A 21,296-nucleotide genomic window follows, 5' to 3' on the forward strand; every position below is an offset into this window, starting at 1 on the left:
AAGGACTCGTCTCTGTACTTGTTTTATTAGATCTTAGTGCGGCGTTTGACACAATTGACCATCAAATTCTGCTGCAGAGACTGGAACACTTAATTGGCTTAAAAGGTTCTGCACTAAGCTGGTTTAAATCTTATTTATCTGATTGTTTCCAGTTTGCTCATGTTCATGATGAATCATCCTTATGTACTTAAGTTTGTTTTGGAGTTCCGCAAGGTTCTGTGCTCGGACCAATCCTATTTACTCTATATATGCTTCCTTTAGATGACATCATTAGAAATCACTTTGTAAATTTCCATTGTTATGCGGATGATACACAGCTGTATTTATCTATGAAGCCAGAAGAAAGTAATCAATTAACTAAACTTCATAATTGCCTTAAAGACATAAAAACCTAGATGAGCACCAATTTCCTGATGTTAAATTTAGACAAAACTGAAGTTATTGTTATTGGCCCCAAACAACTCAGAGACTCTTTATCTGATGACATAGTTTCTCTAGATGGCATTGCTCTGGCCTCTAGCACTAACGTAAGAAACCTTGGAGTAACATCTGATCAAGATTTGTCTTTTAATTCTCATTTAACAAACCTCACAGACTGCATTTTTCCATCTGGGTAATATTGCGAAAATTAGGCCTATCCTGACCCAAAAAGATGCTGAAAAATTGGTCCACGCTTTTGTTACCTCAAGGCTGGATTACTGTAACTCTCTATTATCAGGTAGCTCTACTAAGTCCTTAAAAACTCTCCAGCTAATTCAGAATGCAGCAGCACGTGTACTAATAGGAACTAAGAAACGAGATCATATTTCTCCTGTTTTAGCTTCTCTGCACTGGCTCCCTGTAAAATCCAGAATTGAATTTAAAATCCTACTGTTAACTTATAAAGCTCTAAATGGTCAAGCTCTGTCATATCTTAGAGAGCTCATAGTGCCATATTATCCCACCAGAACTCTGCACTCGGAGAATGCAGGGTTACTCGTGGTCCCTAAAATCTCCAAAAGTAGATCAGGAGCAAGAGCCTTCAGCTATCAGGCTCCTCTCCTGTTACAGTCTGGGAGGCAGACACCGTCTCCACATTTAAGACTAGACTTAAGACTTTCCTCTTTGATAAAGCTTATAGTTAGGGCTGGCTTGTACCAGCCCCTAGTTAGGCTGACTTAGGCCCAGTCTGCCGGGGGACCTCCGATAATACACCGGGCACCTTCTCTCCTTCTCTCTCTCTCTCTCTCTCTCTCTCTCATGTCCTGTTAGTGCATCTTGCTAACTTGGCCAAACTGCATGTCACTAACTCGGCTTCTTCTCTGGAGCCTTTGTGCTCCACTGTCTCTCAGGTTAACTCGTATTGCAGCGGGCCTAGATAGTGTGACGTGTGTGGTTGTGCTGCTGCCGTGGTCCTGCCAGATGCCTCCTGCTGCTGCTGCTATCATTAGTCATACTTCTACTGTTATTATACACATATGATTATTGTCACATATGTATACTATCAGATATTAATATATATACTTTCAACATATTGTACCACAGTAACCAGAACTATAATTATAATATTTTCATTAATGTTGTTGTAAGCTACTGTCATTACCGTCTGTCCTGCATCTCTCTCTGTCTCTGTCTCTCTCTCTGTCTCTCTCTCTTTGTGTCTCATTGTGTCATATGGATTACTGTTAATTTATTATGTTGATCTGTTCTGTACGACATCTATTGCACGTCTGTCCGTCCTGGAAGAGGGATCCCTCCTCAGTTGCTCTTCCTGAGGTTTATACCGTTTTTTTTCCCCGTTAAAGGGTTTTTTTGGGGGGGAGTTTTTTGAGGGTCCTAAGGACAGAGGGATGTTGTCAAATTGAATTGAATGAATAGAACCATAATTACAACCATATAAATGACTTTAACACTTTAGTTTGTTATAAAAAAACCCACAATTTTTATTGGGGATCCACTCAAACGACCAGCTGTGCATTGCGGGGACTCACAACTTATCATTATAAAATATTATTTAGAATGAAATTTAGAATATTTCATTGAGCTGTATTGTGGTAAGGTTGTGGTAATTCTCCTTATTTCTCCTCAGCACAACTTCTTGTTAGACACTGTACTATCCATGCAGGTGGGAGGTCACTAACTGTGTATACGACTTAACTCATCATGCAAAATGTCTTTTACTACAACATTGACTGTAACCCATTAGAACCATTGTGAAATACATAAACATTAATCACTGAGTTATTTAGAAACACATTTAAACACGTTAAACACATTGTCTCACAGCATGCCTTAAACAAATTAAGTGAAACTGATTTTAGAAATTTTAATCAAATTTACTGAAAATTTTAAGAAATTGTTGAGATTATGTCAAACTCACAAAGGATGATTTTTTGTGTCAAATGAACATATAGTTTTATGTCATTTTGAAAATTTGGGGCATTTGTGTAGACTTGACATTATAATTATTGTAATTATCATGGATGGATTGGGGTTTACAGTGTGTCTCAGAGAAAAGTCTCCAGGCTAGAACAGCCATCTAAAGCTGTGACACCTGCAGGTTGTGGGTATTGGCTGTGATCTGCCAGCCTCAGCTTATTAAATGCCATTTCATATGTAGCTGTGTTGCTGAGGTTTTGGGCCGATTGAAATAAGTCTGTTGGAGTTGGGATGAAGATTGAGTCCATGGTGTGTGTTCTTGTGCGCGGGAGCGCGCGTATGTCCCTTTAATCGCCGACGGCACTGTAATGACCAATCAGCAGCCATTTCAACCCTTCAATTCGTTGATCTGGTATGTTGGAGGGGAGGGGGCTGTGTGTGTGTGTGTGTGTGGGGGGGGGGGGATATAAGAGAGAGGTAGAGAGAGAGGCAGAGTGAGGGCGGGAGAGAGAGTGAGGGGACAGGCAGAGAGCAGTCTGACTTAGCTGGATGCGCTGTTGGGAGATTTGGTTAAAGCTCCATCCTCAGCATACAACGGTAAGTGAACCTGCTATGCGCTGTTTGTTGTGTCCCCACAGCGGCTTCAGACCACATGACACTACTGTTATTTTACTGTTTGTATGTTGTAGCTGTGTCGGAGGGAGCTCTTCTCGTAGGAGATGCGTAATTTCTTGTAGTCATTTGCAGCCTGTCACTGGTGCGGTGTTGATGGATGGCACGCGGGCACTAAGAACGGCTATTTAACGGTAAAAGTGAGGGAAGATAAGGTTAGCAACTTTATTTCATCCTAAGGCTTTCCTCGGCCGCTTTCCGGGACAGTTTTTGGAGACGGTACTTTCTATTAATATTTGAAAACCATAGGCTACATTTTTTCTCAAATAATTCCCTTTTGCCATTTATTCTGATTGGGATTGGGGACTGATTGCGCGGACCACAGATTCTCGTTTTAACAGCAGAGTGCAAAACAGTAACTTGTATAAGAGTTGTCATATTAACTGTTTAAAAGGTTAGGCTATTTATTCTCTTATGGATTATTTAATCGTAGTTTTTGCCATGAATCATGATAAAAAGCGCGTGGCTGGGTTCATAGGGTCCTACGTGTCATTTGAGATCAATCATTTCAACGCAGGGTTAAAATATGTTAAATTATAGTTAGAATAGTCGCTGAAAGGCTGGTGAAAGGACGGTGTGTGTGTTTTTTGCAGATGTTTTTTTTTTTCTTGCTTTAACGATTTTTTTCCTCCGTCGGAAGCATAATTTTGCGTGTTAACATCATAATGTAATGTGGCTTAGTGATACTTAAGACTTCATCAGTGAGAGTTTGAAAAATTAATGACATAGATTTCTACTTCAGTCATAGTGGTTTCAGTACAGAGAGGCAGAGATAGCCTACTGAAGCAGAATGGAGTGATGCTGATCTGCTCCGACTGATTTTCTTGTCTATTTTAACTCTCTCCCCCTCTCTAACTCCATCTTGGTCCACCGCTCCATGAAGGTCGCATCTAATTAGAGGATAATACTAAAATATATAGAGGAAGGTGGGAGGTTTTGTCCACCCCTGCACTTCCAAACTCAGCTACAGCTGAGTAAATAAATAAATAAATAAATACAACAATAAAATAAAATAAAGAAAGAAAAGGGAAAGAAAGCAAACTGACTTAATAAAAATATTGAAAGGTGCATAAGAGAGACATGGAACAAGAGAGGAAAGGTGGGGGGCCCACAGAGACTGCTTTGTCATAGGACCCAGAATTTGGTGCCTCACCCCTGTAGTTAGTGGCTGGTAATGAGATTCTCTGTCAGATTGGGTCAAAACCAGCTGTTCAATGTGTGTGTTGTCTTAGACTGAACAGCTTGAATGTTCAGGGCAGCAGGTTTGGGTCAGTGTTGGATTTGACCTGCTTGGCATGCCTGATGGGTGGGATTTGCAACATCTGGGCAGTAGTGTAGCAACAGTTTTGTTGATTATAGCCTAATGTAAATCACAAAAAAGTATTCCAAAACCGTTTCTTTTAAGAGAAGAAGAGTTTGTGACATGTTTTATAAAATGAGAGAGAGGCCTATACTTTTCTTCAGTGTATGTTTGTTGGTAAATGACCATAGAGTGCACCAGGAATAAGTCCTAAAATACAAAAAGGAGTTTCTGCACTCCCAGTTCCCTCGCCTCAAAGTCAGTTGGATTTTTGAATAAGTTTTTGGTTAGATACCTGAAATAAGGTCTGTAATTTACACAAAAGACTTTTATGTTTTATACTATATATACTATAATATGTCATTTAATACCCCAAAAGGTGATTACTAACAAAATGAGACTACAGAACATCATCACGCCGACCACAGCTTTACAACGTTGTTGTGGTAGGGATGTTAAATCATGTGACTGTGTAATTCATAGCATGACATTAGCTCTTTACTTCTGGCAATGTTAATAAGTGAAAATTATGTTGCTGAATGAAATGTGTATGTATCGTACACTTTTGTTTGTCACAGAACTTATTTGCTGCAGTAATCCCAAATCCACTCCAACAGAGATAAAAGTACTACAGAGTGAAGCTATCGTCGGCCTACAGACCAAAAAAAAAAAAAAAAAAAAGATGGCTGGAGGTGACCAGGGTGCACTGGCATCCTGACTGGCTGAGAGATTGTGGCAAAGCGTGATTGGATAACTAGGAGTGAACACCCATCGTCAGCTGATTGGAGGGATTCAGACCCCACGTTGAGATCATTGATTTATATTTTGTAGGATTCTGAGGTTTCCCAGCATGCATGGGAGTGCCTTAGACATGTACTCGGCACCAGCATCCATCATTCCTATTACATGGCCTGAGTCGGTCCTCACAAACATTCCTCATGAACTCTGTGCAGCCCAACAGTACAAAACATACATTTTTCAAAGAGAGATAGAAAAAGTAGCCTGCTGGCTGGTTGGCACATAATTGTAACTTTTAGTCTGACTAAAGACTCAGAAGTTAGAGATGCATCCTCTCCACTGTGCAGCATGTTTTTTGTTTTGTTTTTTTGCTGTGAGAATTGGTTTGTGTGTTACTCATAATCCTCTCCCAGCAGTACAGTCTGCAAGACAAAACTGGCCAGTGCGAAGTGGTTCTATAAATTATAATTAAATTTAAACTCATGGTTTTTTTTGACTGATAGTAAATATACAACATTTATCAGAAGGCACTACCAATTTGTAAAATGTCTAGTTCTTCTAGACTTTCATGCCAGAAGGCAGTGATATTAAAATATTATTTTGCTGATAATTATATGGATATTCACTGTGCTGGTGTATTTGTAGTCCATTAAAATTATAACCACTATTGAGGCACTGACACTGTCAGAGAAGCTGGCTTCCACAGTGCCTGCATGTACCACAATGCATTGCTTGTGTCCACTTTGTTTCCCCAAATTTAGCCTCCAATACCCCTTTTCCACCAAAATTAGCTTGTGTGAAAAATGGGCTATACACTCCTCTCCTCTCTCACTGGCAGTAGACCAGAGTTGTGGGTTTTTTTCTTTTTTTTTGGTGTGTCACATTTGACATCACAGACAGAATGGAAAACAGGTGAGTAAAAAGAAAGCAGCATAGAGGCCTGTAAAAACTACAGTGTTTACTTATGTATATATATATATATGTATATATATACAGTACAGGCCAAAAGTTTGGACACACCTTCTCATTCAATGCGTTTTCTTTATTTTCATGACTATTTACATTGTAGATTCTCACTGAAGGCATCAAAACTATGAATGAACACATGTGGAGTTATGTACTTAACAAAAAAAGGTGAAATCACTGAAAACATGTTTTATATTCTAGTTTCTTCAAAATAGCCACCCTTTGCTCTGATTACTGCTTTGCACACTCTTGGCATTCTCTCCATGAGCTTCAAGAGGTAGTCACCTGAAATGGTTTTCCAACAGTCTTGAAGGAGTTCCCAGAGGTGTTTAGCACTTGTTGGCCCCTTTGCCTTCAGTCTGCGGTCCAGCTCACCCCAAACCATCTCGATTGGGTTCAGGTCTGGTGACTGTGGAGGCCAGGTCATCTGCCGCAGCACTCCATCACTCTCCTTCTTGGTCAAATAGCCCTTACACAGCCTGGAGGTGTGTTTGGGGTCATTGTCCTGTTGAAAAATAAATGATCGTCCAACTAAACGCCAACCGGATGGGATGGCATGTCGCTGCAGGATGCTGTGGTAGCCATGCTGGTTCAGTGTGCCTTCAATTTTGAATAAATCCCTAACAGTGTCACCAGCAAAACACCCCCACACCACCACACCTCCTTCTCCATGCTTCACAGTGGGAACCAGGCATGTGGAATCCATCCGTTCACCTTTTCTGCGTCTCACAAAGACACGGCGGTTGGAACCAAAGATCTCAAATTTGGACTCATCAGACCAAAGCACAGATTTCCACTGGTCTAATGTCCATTCCTTGTGTTTCTTGGCCCAAACAAATCTCTTCTGCTTGTTGCCTCTCCTTAGCAGTGGTTTCCTAGCAGCTATTTGACCATGAAGGCCTGATTTGCGCAGTCTCCTCTTAACAGTTGTTCTAGAGATGGGTCTGCTGCTAGAACTCTGTGTGGCATTCATCTGGTCTCTGATCTGAGCTGCTGTTAACTTGCGATTTCTGAGGCTGGTGACTCGGATGAACTTATCCTCAGAAGCAGAGGTGACTCTTGGTCTTCCTTTCCTGGGTCGGTCCTCATGTGTGCCAGTTTCGTTGTAGCACTTGATGGTTTTTGCGACTCCACTTGGGGACACATTTAAAGTTTTTGCAATTTTCCGGACTGACTGACCTTCATTTCTTTAAGTAATGATGGCCACTCGTTTTTCTTTAGTTAGCTGACTGGTTCTTGCCATAATATGAATTTTAACAGTTGTCCAATAGGGCTGTCGGCTGTGTATTAACCTGACTTCTGCACAACACAACTGATGGTCCCAACCCCATTGATAAAGCAAGAAATTCTACTAATTAACCCTGATAAGGCACACCTGTGAAGTGGAAACCATTTCAGGTGACTACCTCTTGAAGCTCATCGAGAGAATGCCAAGAGTGTGCAAAGCAGTAATCAGAGCAAAGGGTGGCTATTTTGAAGAAACTAGAATATAAAACATGTTTTCAGTTATTTCACCTTTTTTTGTTAAGTACATAACTCCACATGTGTTCATTCATAGTTTTGATGCCTTCAGTGAGAATCTACAATGTAAATAGTCATGAAAATAAAGAAAACGCATTGAATGAGAAGGTGTGTCCAAACTTTTGGCATGTACTGTATATATATATATATATATATATATATATATGAATTACTCTTTCAAACTCAATGTAGACTAATTTGGAACGATGTTGGATGTTGAGCACTGCTTTGATGCGTCATTGCGTCTCTCCAGTTAAGGGCTTATTTGTGCTCAATGTTAAATATGGAGACAGACAGAGCCATCTGTCCATGCTCTGCATTCATTTCATCTGTTTTTATTCATGTTTCCTGAAGCTTGTGGATATGAGCAAAATGAAGCACTACCACCAGAGATCATGGTGGTAGTGTAGTGTAGTGTAGTGTAGTTCAAGCAGTATATGACCGTAGGAGATGATGAAGAAATTTAAATAATGGTGGAACAGAAGGGATTGGTAATACAGCGAAAAGGATTCTCCATTCACATGTCGGGATGTATTTAATGGCCTCATAGACCACTGCTGTCTACAATGCTGTCTCCGTTTAAAGGTGCAATATTACGACCTCTGCCACTGCTGCCTCGTTTGTTGTGTGAAACTTTTGACTCCGACCTGAACCTTCACTGTCTTTAATGTGAAGCAAATAATTACTTGTCAGTGGTCCCTATAGACATGGACCTTGTTGGAGGTACATGGCGACCAAAATGTTGTTTTAAATGTTGACATCTGACTGAGCCAAAGTGCTCTAAACCCAGGCTGCCTGACTGTGGAAAAATTAATAATCAGCTCTACCTAACTCAATACTTAATAATGCATATGTTACAGTTTGAAGCTCAACATGCCCAAAACATGTTAGCACAATAAAAATAGCAGAATATAGGTAAAAACCAAAAGCAAAAACAGAAAAAAAAGATGTTCTTTCAACTGCATTAAATTTCATGCAGAAGATGTGAGATGCAGAGGTGGTCAAGGAGTTACATTTTTGGTCGAAGAACATTTTAGTGCTTCACAGAGAGAAATAAATTATCAGCTCAATAAAGAATGAAGAGCATCGATGTAAATAATACAAGGTATATCAGATGAAAGAAGTAGAAAGATTGAGTTTGGTAGCTTTCAAGGTAAATGAAAGTAGCAAATAAGCAAAATAAAAGATATAGATTATTTCAAAAGATTCATGGCAGAATATACAGACACTGTCAGTCCCCGTTATTCAGGCAGTCATTCCAAAGCCACAGAGTCATGATGGCAAATGCTCAGTCACCTTTAGTCTTTAGCCTGGACACAGTCAGGTCAGTCATGCAGACTGTTGAGCAATCAAAAGTTCACAGAGATAACCTGGAGCCAGACCACAAAAACATTTGCACATAATCACCGCAAAAATCAGTGAAGCCATCAGCGAGGAGAGGAGGAGATATTGGGCCATCCTCTTTGTTGTAGGTAAAAGTAGGGCTGTGCGATTATGGAAAAAATCATAATCACGATTATTTTAGTCAAAATTGAAATCACGATTATGCAAACGATTACACGGCACATGTGATGACTTACCGTAAAATTCGGAATATAAGTCGCACTGGCATATAAGTCGCAGTCTATTTTTTAAGGTCTCAAACAGGGAAAACAAGGTTTTATATTACTATTTGTTAATAAAAACGTGATACAAGTTATTCCTACACTGTTTCCCTTTATTTTTAATTTGAAACACATTCAAAACACAATAAACTCTTAAGCAGCTTTGGTTACTCTTCAGATTGCAATTTTCCAAACAACCTCTTCAGGAAATAAAATTACGGTATAACAACATCTGAGCCATAAAAATGAGTTTAAATTAACATTAAACTTCTTTTTTCTTTTTTAAGAAGACAGTATTACAGTACCTTATTACAGTGTGGGCTGTAACTATACATGCTTACTCAAATCCCAAAAACGAATGAGTACTTACTTATTACTACATAGCGTAGGGTGACCATATTTTGATTTCCAAAAAAGAGGACACTCGGCCGGCCACGACATAGCCTACTTAAATGACACTCGCAGTTTACTTAAAGATGCCTTATAATTTTAATATATTTAAAATTTATATGTATGGATAGGGGCGGCACGGTGGTGTGGTGGTTAGCACTCTCGCCTCACAGCAAGAGGGTTGCCGGTTCGATCCCGGGCGTGGGAGCCCTTTTGTGCGGAGTTTGCATGTTCTCCCCGTGTCAGCGTGGGTTCTCTCCGGGCACTCCGGCTTCCTCCCACAGTCCAAAGACATGCAGATTGGGGACTAGGTTAATTGGTAACTCTAAATTGTCCGTAGGTGTGAATGTGAGTGTGAATGGTTGTTTGTCTCTATGTGTCAGCCCTGCGATAGTCTGGCGACCTGTCCAGGGTGTACCCTGCCTCTCGCCCGATGTCAGCTGGGATAGGCTCCAGCCCCCCCGCGACCCTCAAGAGGATGAAGCGGTTAGAAGATGAATGAATGAATATATGTATGGATAGAAAATTCAGTTATATTACAAAATAATATCTCTCAAAGACAGAAATTCAGATAGGCCCCAATAGGGGACACATACACACACTAGAGTGTGGCGATCCCAGCCCGATGGTACCCGAGGGGTCGGGCAGGTTTGGTCAAAAATGTAGCTATAAATTGTATTCGGGCTCGGGTCGGATTCGGTCAGCTTTCAGTGAAAATGCAGTGTAAAAATAAATAAAATCCTATTGTCTGTCCTGTTTATTGCTTTGGCGATGTTATTTACGTGACAACACCTGAACATAACACACACAGACACACATTGGCTGTTTGTTTCTACCTCTCTCCTCACTGGAACCCTTGGACCTCCAGCCACCTGCCTCCGCCTTGATTAAATGCTGAAAATAAAATAAAAGAGGGAGACAGGTTTTTCCTATTTTATCTTATTTTGTTTTATTTCTCCCTCTCCCCTCACTTGAAGCGTCGGACCTCCCGCCTCCCGCTCCCGTCTCAAACACGGAGGTCTCCCTCTCCACAGCTGAGCACCCACGGCGCATGCCCGGCCTGTTAAATAGCCTGTAACCACTGTGTGACACAACTCAGTGCTTTGGTCATTAAATAATGTTGGGCTCAGTTCGGGTTCGGACAGAAATATGCTGCCCGTGCCGCACTCTAACACACAGGCACACAAACACACGAAAAACCGGACATTATCATCAGTTTATAAAAGGCCCCCGCACGCCCCGGACGGGATGTGAAAAGTGGACATGTCCGGGCAAAAGAGGACGTTTGGTCAGCCTAACATAGCGCCATCTTGTGGGTCAAATTACCTATGTCAGCATTTACCTTGGTCTATAGGTCGCACCGGTCTATAACCTGCACCCAACTTTTTAGATGAAAAAAAGGGAAAAAAAGTGTGACTTATACACCAAGTTTTACAGTATATTGTTTAAACGACAGCATGTCATTTCTGTTTCTACATGGTCGCACGTTTACAATTCTCCTTTGCTCTGTATTGCGTGCGGCGGAGTTCGGCCCCGATGCGCACACACAAACACAGACCAACCTCTCGCTCTCCCTCTGCCATTTTCCACACGCTGTTTTTGAAATCTTCCGCGATCACCTGCCCCTCGCATCATTCGTATTTCACCTACTTGACTGGTTTGTGGAGTGAGAGGAGGGGAGGGGGCGGTATTGTGCATGCGTGGCTTCCGTAGAATACAAAATAACATCTCCAGGTGTCCGTGACCAAAAATCGTTTACCCTCGATTTCAGTAAATTTGAAATCGTTTGACCTCAAAATTGTAATCGCAATCACCAGACGATTAATTGCACAGCCCTAGGTAAAAGCCTTGCTTCAGCACTCTCACCACACTAGAGGCGTTCTCCTTTTGGTTACAGCAAACAAACAGGGCACTGCAGCAGTTAAGGCAAGAAGAGATAAAAGCATGTAATCCTCTGTATCTGTATCTGAAACTGAAACTCAGGATGAATCTAAGTATAGCAATGCTCCTGAGATGACCAGAAAAGCCTGAATGAACAAGTATTTGAGTGTGTCATTCCAAATTAGGGCTTGGAAACAGGCCTAATGTGTTTATTAAGCTGACTGAGGGCAACTTCAATTTGGCTGGAGGCATTGATATTTTTCCTTCAGTTAATGCAGATGGGACATTAGGACTCTGGCACTGATTAGTGCTGGTTCTCTGCTGTCACCTGATTTCTTAAATGTCATGTAAACTCCATCCATCCATCCATCTTCTAACTGCTTCATCGTCTTGAGGGTCGCGGATAAATAATGATGACAACACATGTTGTGTAGCTGATGATAATCAGAAGCTTTATACTTTCAGCTTTTTTCAGCTCTCAAACAATACTCTCATCCTTAAAGGGGATGTGCTGATGGCATCTTGTTTTGAGACCAACCTGGTCTTGGCAAATACCAGCGCTTTGGCATTGACTTCTGGCGCCAGACACCAAAGAAGAATCAGCCTTTCACATCGGTATGATCATCGGTATGATCATCCTTTCCGGGCGGAGTCAGGGAGAAATGCAGCAGGACAACAACGTAAGTTAAGAGAGCGAAAGTCCAAGTAGGGTGGATGGGAAGGATGGTGGACAGGTGCAGCAACCACTGAGGCCCGATTCCAATCCGATCCCTTACAGACTCACTGACTTAGAGGCGTGTTCATGTGAAGTGCGTGAGTGTGTGAGGGCTGTCCCATTGTCAAATCGTCAAGTCAGTGAGTGAGCCCTTTATGCCCCCTTACCTTAGGTCAGCATCGATGCGGACTTATGGTAAGGAAATTACCCACAGTTCATAGCATTGTGATGTCAAATACAGGGGTTGCCCTTGGAACACCGGAAGTGTTAAAAAAAACCCGTAAACAAATAAACACAGTCGGCAGATCTGCAAACAGTAATGATATATACATGTGTATATATATATATATATATATATATATATATATATACAGTACAGGCCAAAAGTTTGGACACACCTTCTCATTCAATGCGTTTTCTTTATTTTCATGACTATTTACATTGTAGATTCTCACTGAAGGCATCAAAACTATGAATGAACACATGTGGAGTTATGTACTTAACAAAGAAAGGTGAAATAACTGAAAACATGTTTTATATTCTAGTTTCTTCAAAATAGCCACCCTTTGCTCTGATTACTGCTTTGCACACTCTTGGCATTCTCTCCATGAGCTTCAAGAGGTAGTCACCTGAAATGGTTTTCCAACAGTCTTGAAGGAGTTCCCAGAGGTGTTTAGCACTTGTTGGCCCCTTTGCCTTCACTCTGCGGTCCAGCTCACCCCAAACCATCTCGATTGGGTTCAGGTCCGGTGACTGTGGAGGCCAGGTCATCTGCTGCAGCACTCCATCACTCTCCTTCTTGGTCAAATAGCCCTTACACAGCCTGGAGGTGTGTTTGGGGTCATTGTCCTGTTGAAAAATAAATGATCGTCCAACTAAACGCAAACCGGATGGGATGGCATGTCGCTGCAGGATGCTGTGGTAGCCATGCTGGTTCAGTGTGCCTTCAATTTTGAATAAATCCCCAACAGTGTCACCAGCAAAACACCCCCACACCATCACACCTCCTCCTCCATGCTTCACAGTGGGAACCAGGCATGTGGAATCCATCCGCTCACCTTTTCTGCGCCTCACAAAGACACGGGCGTGTTGGAACCAAAGATCTCAAATTTGGACTCATCAGACCAAAGCACAGATTTCCACTGGTCTAATGTCCATTCCTTGTGTTTCTTGGCCCAAACAAATCTCTTCTGCTTGTTGCCTCTCCTTAGCAGTGGTTTCCTAGCAGCTATTTGACCATGAAGGCCTGATTCGCAAGAGTCTCCTCTTAACAGTTGTTCTAGAGATGGGTCTGCTGCTAGAACCTGTGTGGCATTCATCTGGTCTCTGATCTGAGCTGCTGTTAACTTAAGGATTTCTGAGGCTGGTGACTCGGATGAACTTATCCTCAGAAGCAGAGGTGACTCTTGGTCTTCCTTTCCTGGGTCGGTCCTCATGTGTGCCAGTTTCGTTGTAGCGCTTGATGGTTTTTGCGACTCCACTTGGGGACACATTTAAAGTTTTTGCAATTTTCCCGACTGACAGACCTTCATTTCTTAAAGTAATGATGGCCACTCGTTTTTCTTTAGTTAGCTGATTGGTTCTTGCCATAATATGAATTTTAACAGTTGTCCAATAGGGCTGTCGGCTGTGTATTAACCGCTGTACTTCTGCACAACACAACTGATGGTCCCAACCCCATTGATAAAGCAAGAAATTCCACTAATTAACCCTGATAAAGCACACCTGTGAAGTGGAAACCATTTCAGGTGACTACCTCTTGAAGCTCATGGAGAGAATGCCAAGAGTGTGTAAAGCAGTAATCAGAGCAAAGGGTGGCTATTTTGAAGAAACTAGAATATAAAACATGTTTTCAGTTATTTCACCTTTTTTTGTTAAGTACATAACTCCACATGTGTTCATTCATAGTTTTGATGCCTTCAGTGAGAATCTACAATGTAAATAGTCATGAAAATAAAGAAAACGCATTGAATGAGAAGGTGTGTCCAAACTTTTGGCCTGTACTGTATATAAAAAATATATAAGATAGATATCACTATATCACTTACAACACTTTTGATGCTAGTTTAGAAAAAAACATGCATATGGTAAAAACAGTGAATTCATTATTTTAAACTTAGGCTACCTCTTGCCAATTTTGCAACGCAAGTGCTTGGATAAGGACTGACTGATCAGGGATTCTATCCCTCACACGCCTTGTGTGTGCTGACAGTAACCGATAAATTATCATGCCCAGAGCCGCCAGTGTCAACAACATTTTGTAGAGAGGGGGATAATTGCTGTCCCATTCCTATTTATAGCATCCAGAGCCCTTTCAGACTCTCACGCTCAATCACTTACAGCTGACGTCACTTAAGTCAGTGAGGGTTCAGGGCTTGAGTCTTAAGGGGCCGGATTGGAATTGGGCCTGACTTTCACCCTGAAGTCCAGTGTTCACACCCATATGATTGCAAAGTCAAACCCTGTTCCTTTGTTAAACCCAACAATGTGCATGTGTTGGCTAATGAGACAGGCTGTGAGGCTGTTGGTTTCTCTCTTGTCCTTTCTTACTGGCACTTTCATTTTTAAAAGACATGACTACCCACTGGACTTGCAGATGTGTTCAACTTGTCAGTCTTGACAGATTTTGCACCTGAGCTAGCTACTGGATCGTATCATCTTGTCACATGATTTAATACAGACTTGACATTAGGCGACCTCAACATCAATATCCAACAATCATCATTGCATACCTGTATATAACTAAAATATCAGAGAAAAAAAGAAAATTTGAATGTAATTTTGAAAAGGAAAGAGAAGACAAGAAAAGAAAATCATAATGGAGATGGGTTTGCATTTTTGCATTTTTAAGGGTATATAGCCTCAAGTAAATGACACAGTTTTTAATTTAATATGAGTATTTTTTTAAACACAGGTGTAGTTCCAAGGTTGCAGTCTGAATCATTCACATTGATGTTATTTCTCATAGCACTGTGGCATGTGAATCTTCTCCATATGTAGAGATTGTGACCTTTGGGGAAACAGTTAATAATGTAAGACATCACAGGCAGCATAAAGGCTGGATGAGTCAGTAGGGACCCAAAAGCAGATTTCAGCCCAGGACCCCTTAATCCAGCCATATTTAGCATTAAAATGGAAAAAAACAAGTTATGACATTTTGACTGACTAGTGTAGCTGTCAGGCTAGTTGGAACACACAACCTTTGACACTCAGGAGTTCTTCTCACAAGGCTTCAAGAGTGCATTGTAAAAATGTATGACAACAGAGCTAAATCACCTGGAATACAGCCAATTGCCCATTATTACTAACTGTATGCAGAGTCTGTAAGGGTTTCACCAGACAGAATTACTAGCTCATTTTAAACAGGAATTGTGCAAAAGGACTCCTGCACACTGTCTAACTTACAGATATATATAATTTATTTGTGACATTTCGGTACTAGACACTAACACTAACACTACTAACACTCCAGGGGGTAAAAGACTCCGTCCCAAACTCTGACTCTTCTAGCATAACAGACACACTTCATACACACATACTCGTTTACCATACCGAGTGGGGACCCCCTCCCACCTCTGCTCCACCAATCTCCAGCCCGCACACTGACTGACAGCGTAGCCGGTAAACAGAGCTCAGCTGTTTATTTAGCCTAGCAATATCTCTGGACTATAGCAGCTGCAATGGACGACTTTGAACGCGATTTTGAAGAGTTTCTTGTAGCGGACACAGATCCAGAGCCATACCTGTTTTAGCCGGAGCATACAGATGAGGAACTCCATGTGTTTGATGCTGAGCGGGCGAGAAGAGAGGCTGAATGCACAGAATTGGATTCAGTGCTACTGCTACCATCGTTGGGGAGATATATCATCAGGAGGAAAAGCGCCGCAGAGAGTGCATCACAAGGAGTGAAGTTGCGTCGTCTTTCCCTCGCAGATGACGGTTCGGGTTCATTCTCTCCTGTTGCGTGGTAAGTGCGGTCCATTCGCAAACTTTATAACTAAAAAAACTTTTCACTACTCTCTATCTACGAACTACTAACACTCTCTGCTGTTTCCTCCTCCTTCTTCCTTCCTTCCGCTGTCTTCATTGGTTTATTTATACACGCGAAACGCGTTCTCTGGCTGGCTGGATTGTCTGCTCAGTCTGCCGTACATACATGGCGGCGCAAGATGGCAACCTCTCTAAAGCAAGGCCCTTGATATATATATATACATATATATATATATATATATGTATATATATATATATATATATATATATATAGCGTATAGCGATTATACACTTGTATAAACATATTAATGGGTAGAATATTCAGATTCAGATTCAGATTGACAATAAACCATGCCAAATATTACACACTGGCCCTTTAAACCAAAAAGGTTCCGCCAATGACTACCCTACAAGGCGGAAAATTGGGCACCTCGGATCGACTCGCCAATCCGGCTCTGTGTCTAAACGTTTGCAGCTTGCCGGCAAAAGGGCCCAACATTCGCTGAAAATCTGGCAGTGTAAAAGGGGCTACTGTGTCTACCAGATATAGAGAAATGTTGTTATCAGCTATCAGTTGTAATGGATAGTCTTATTAAAGCAGTGAGTAGGAAAAACACTCAGTACATTTTATTAGGTGGAGGCTTCAAATAAGCCCTCTGGGGTTTTTGCCTCTCCCTGCACTGTATTGCATTATTCTTTTATCGTTGCCTTTACTGTGTTTTAATTGTACAAAAAATAAACTATAAACTATGATTTGGCCTGACAGAGCAGCCACTCACACACATTTAATTATGAAGCTCTGGATGCTAATGAAGCCCTGAAACTGCTCTGTGTGCTAATTCATGCTGAAGTGAGGTGTGGGTGTGTATGTGTGCATTGGTATTCTTTTGATCATTATTTTTCCATGGAAAGCACATTTCCTGTCCACACTTTCCTGGACAATATGCTGATTCAAACAGTTCCCAGGTCTGTTCTCTAACCTGTAGACCTCTGTCACCACCGCTGTGTATAATCACATGGAAAGACCGACGGAATGTTTTAATACGGTGTGTGCATGGTTGTGCAATTAGACAACCTTAGCAGTTAGCTGTCACCTTCTGTCTATAACTGATACAAAATTGCCATGCATGTGAATAGCAGCAGCAGCAGCTTTTAACACACTGCAGAAAGCATTCACATCAAATGAACAGTTTTCTTCTGACAGATGTTCAGCTGCATCAGGCTGGAAGAGAACCACTAAATTGCTGTTGGAAGACAACTTCAACCTTCCTCTCTGACGTGACAGCTCCTCCAATTACAGCTCTTTGGGCCCAGTGTGTAGTGTTTGCAAATACAGTAGACCGCTGTTCAAAGCTGGGTCAGAAAGAATGTTGAAATTCTCTTGACGGCTTCACCGTTTTGACTGAAATCAGATGAGGTTTTTTTTTTTTTTTTAATTCTACATGCAAGCTATCTAATTAGGGTCTGATAGCTAACCTGAGGTAACAAAGAGGATAACTTTATTGAAAATGAAATAAGCAGTGGAGGGGGAGTACTGGTACATGAAAACAGCTTTGCCAAGGTAGTCCCTAGTTCAAAGGCTATTCTCACACTGACATAATATAGCACTGCTCAAAAAGATATTTTTAGTCCCAATGAAATTAGATTGCATTGTTTGTGTCTGCTACAGCAAAATATCTGATCCTTGTCCTGTGTCGCCTTTGAGAAAAAAAATCAGAAGCCGAAAGGGGGAAATTCATAGTCTATATTTTTGGTTACATGATACTCTTCCTGTACCTGTCTACATCAATGGAATATTATTTTGATACAGCCAATCAAATTTCTTATAGAAATACGTGAAATGGACACAAGTCTTGACAACGTATTATGTGGTGGGTTTAAAATGTGTTGTAAGTACATGCTGGCATCACAAAAACAATGCCAGTGTAAAGTCAACAAGGATCTTTTGTCGTGGTGGACACATGAATTGAGTACATGGACTTTGAACCAGGAGACCGCTGCTCAGGTCCCATGTCAACAGCTGTCCCATTAGTCTTCGTCCAGTGCTGAGTAAATTATGGAGAAAATTGTAGATGTCAAATTCAGGATAATTTTTCAAGTTTTGGTTTAATTATATGCTGCCACTATGTATATAGTGGCATTCGACTAGCACAACCATAGCTCAAATGACTGATGATTGGTTAAAGAGCATGGATGACAGGAGGCTGGTGGGTACAGTGATGTTGGATTTTAGTGCTGCATTTGATGTCATTGAGCGTTGTTTTTTTGCCAGGAAAACTCAAAAGCTATGGTTTAAATTGCTTTGTCCTGGTTGAAGTTACCTGCCCAGAAGATGGCAGAGAGTGTCATGTGTGTAATTTGGACCCAAAAGCAGTTCACTGGAAATTGGGAACAGTTGGTAATGACCTTTAATATCATGGCAGCAAAACAGGAACTTGAGCAGATGAGTGTAAAGAAGGTTCTTTGAAGTGCTCTTTCAGTTCTTGAGGATAACTGAGGTTCAGTGCATAGATTACACCCATCAAGAGTGCACATGCAGTGGCAACGTCTCCCAAATCATGTAGAACTTCAACACCCTCGATCACGATTCCAACATCAGCTGGAGGAGTGGTGGCATCACCTCCCTCAACAGTGATGCTGTAGATGCCATGGAGAATTTGTTCAACCTCCCCCTGAGTAGTAGGATCAGAATCCTTTACATGGGAGAGAGACACGACAAACAAAAACAACAAAAAACTATGAAATCACAAACAGATTTTGCAGAATTGAATAGCATTATTTAATGTCCACTCACGTGGTACTTTATTTGGAACAGCACTGCTTTTACTTTTACTAAACTTAGACATTTTGTTTGTGTTTACATTGTGTTAACAAGTCTTCCTAATATGTTTATATGATCTAAGTTGAGTGAGTAGTGGTACAGAGATAAACAGCTCCATGAGTGAGGAGCAGAAATTCTCACTACACCACTCCACTTACATGCTCTGGTAGACAATATTAGGAACACTTATCAATAAAACTGCACTACCGCCACCCACTACAACCTCAGTTATAAGCAAAGTCGAATTATCTTTATGACAATGTCAGAAAAAATTAAACTGTATAAGCTTCATTAAAGTAATTGTATTGGCTTACATTCGATTGCACAGGTGTCCCTAATAAAATGCATGGTTAAGGTATATATTAGATTTCAAAATAAGTTTAAACAAACTAATTCCATGCAATTATAATGAAGTAACAACATTAGTTATTCAATAATTGGTTGAATAGAGGTGAAAACAATTAATATTACTAACCAGGTATTCCTTGAAGATGATGTCTGGGTCTTCATTCAGATAGACACAAAGTGCCTTCAGGACACACTCCCTCTTTCTTTTGACGGTTTCATCCTATAAAAAAAATAAAATAAAAAGAACCTTTAGGACTGCACATACACACCTACTACACCTCACATTTCTAAAAGCATTTGAAACGAATGGCATCTCAAATGTGGAGACAGACATGTACACAATGACCAATTAATCACAAATTGGCATAATGGGGTGTGCAAGTCAGGAATTCCGCAGCGTGTGATTAAAACCACCCAGAACATCATCAGTACCCATCTACAGAGCATCAGTGATATTGGTGAAGTGAGGTGACTGCACAGAGCCCAAAGGATACTAAAAGACAACACCCATCGTAGCCACACCCTGCTGTCTGGCAGCAGTGACAGTAAAGGTGTGTTCACACCGGACCTGTTTTTTTTTCCCCGCTAGAGACAAGTTTACATACAAAGTCAATGCAAACGGGTGATTGAGCATATATTCGCCCGGGAGAAAAATCGCTCGGGCACCGAGTGACAGTGACAGAGCGAAATTTTGCTCATTGCTTGAGATGAGAAATCCCATCTGGAGCTGTATTTCGCTGGGTCCTGTCGCTTGCTGCCGTAGATAAAACCTACAAGCTTCTCTTCCTATGACTTTTCCTAAAAATGTGTCTTGTATGTTTTCTGAAGCCTTTAAGTTACAAAAATGAAACACACTAGACTTCTGATCATTTATACCACCGACCGAAATTATACATTTTGATAAATACAGGACATATTGCAAATCTCTGTAAAAGTAACCCAAAGCATACATTTTCGTTTCCAAATATTTATTTGAAAACAAAACCATTCATACAGTCAATAAAAAAACATTTTGTTAACAATAAAAAACGAATGTAACCTCAACAGTGACCCCGCCAGCCGGCAGGACTGTGGCACTTGGAGGGGCGTTGTAATCCTGGCGGTCCTAGTGTAAAGCACCACGGACAGCGCCAATGCATCTATCGCTGTAGCTCAGAGGCTCTGATGCCTGAGTCAGAGCATGTGAGCGGAGTTGGAGCTGGAGCTGCCTCAACCATAGGTTATTGGTAGGAAGAAAAATGGCTTCTGAAAAAACTTTCACTGTCAACTGCCTCCAAGCGCCGCAATGATCTTCCAGACCATCATATGTAACTTCATTGTTTATGCTGCCCGTGTGCTCAGAAGCACACAATGAATGCATTTTTGAGTAATTTATGATAAGTTATGATAAAATAAAAAAAATATTACAGACTATAGAATAGGACTGACAACCTCTCCAATGTCTCATGTCAATTAATTAACTCTATTTGTTGGCTTTTTATAATGCCTTTTTTTTTTTTTTGCTGCTGCGCTGTGTCTCCAGTTGAAAGTGGTGATTTGCTAAATACATTCTACAGCAATAAATTAGATTAACTTTTGGTCTATAATATTGTTGGCTATATTACGCATTTTAATAAAAAAAAACTTACTGTAATTAATTAGTGGAAACTTTTTTTTTATTGATACTCCACCTCTCTGACATACCAACAACAACAACACACACAAACACACACACACACACACACACACACACACACATTGAATGAATGAACATTGGAAGCGGTTCAGCCGCAGTCCCACTGGCTGGTGTGGTCACTGTTGAGATTACATTTGTTTATTATTATTAACAAAATGTTTTTTATTGACTGTATGAATGGTTTCGTTTTCAAATAAATATTTGGAAACAAAAATGTATGCTTTGGTGTACTTTTACAGAGTTTCACAATATGTTTAGCCACCTGTATGTATCAAAATGTATAACTTTCAGCCGCTGCTGCAGTTGGAGGTATAAAT

General features: G+C 40.9%; 1 protein-coding gene across 2 annotated transcripts in view; it reads left to right on the top strand.

Annotated features, from left to right (window-relative positions):
* Positions 1 to 2,864: 2,864 nt before the first annotated feature.
* The window catches only part of LOC125902793 (cadherin-6-like), a 335,431-nt gene continuing 316,999 nt past the window's right edge, over positions 2,865 to 21,296 (top strand). The window contains exon 1 of one of the 2 annotated variants that reach the window (XM_049599398.1): positions 2,865 to 2,955. The gene's annotated coding sequence lies outside the window, so the exon portion shown is untranslated. Of the gene's footprint in view, positions 2,956 to 11,941; positions 12,111 to 21,296 lie in introns of those variants that run through there. The other variant, XM_049599397.1, reaches the window with a different exon arrangement.

This window comes from Epinephelus fuscoguttatus, linkage group LG15 (genome assembly GCF_011397635.1).
Source record: "Epinephelus fuscoguttatus linkage group LG15, E.fuscoguttatus.final_Chr_v1".
Lineage (NCBI taxonomy): Eukaryota > Metazoa > Chordata > Actinopteri > Perciformes > Serranidae > Epinephelus > Epinephelus fuscoguttatus.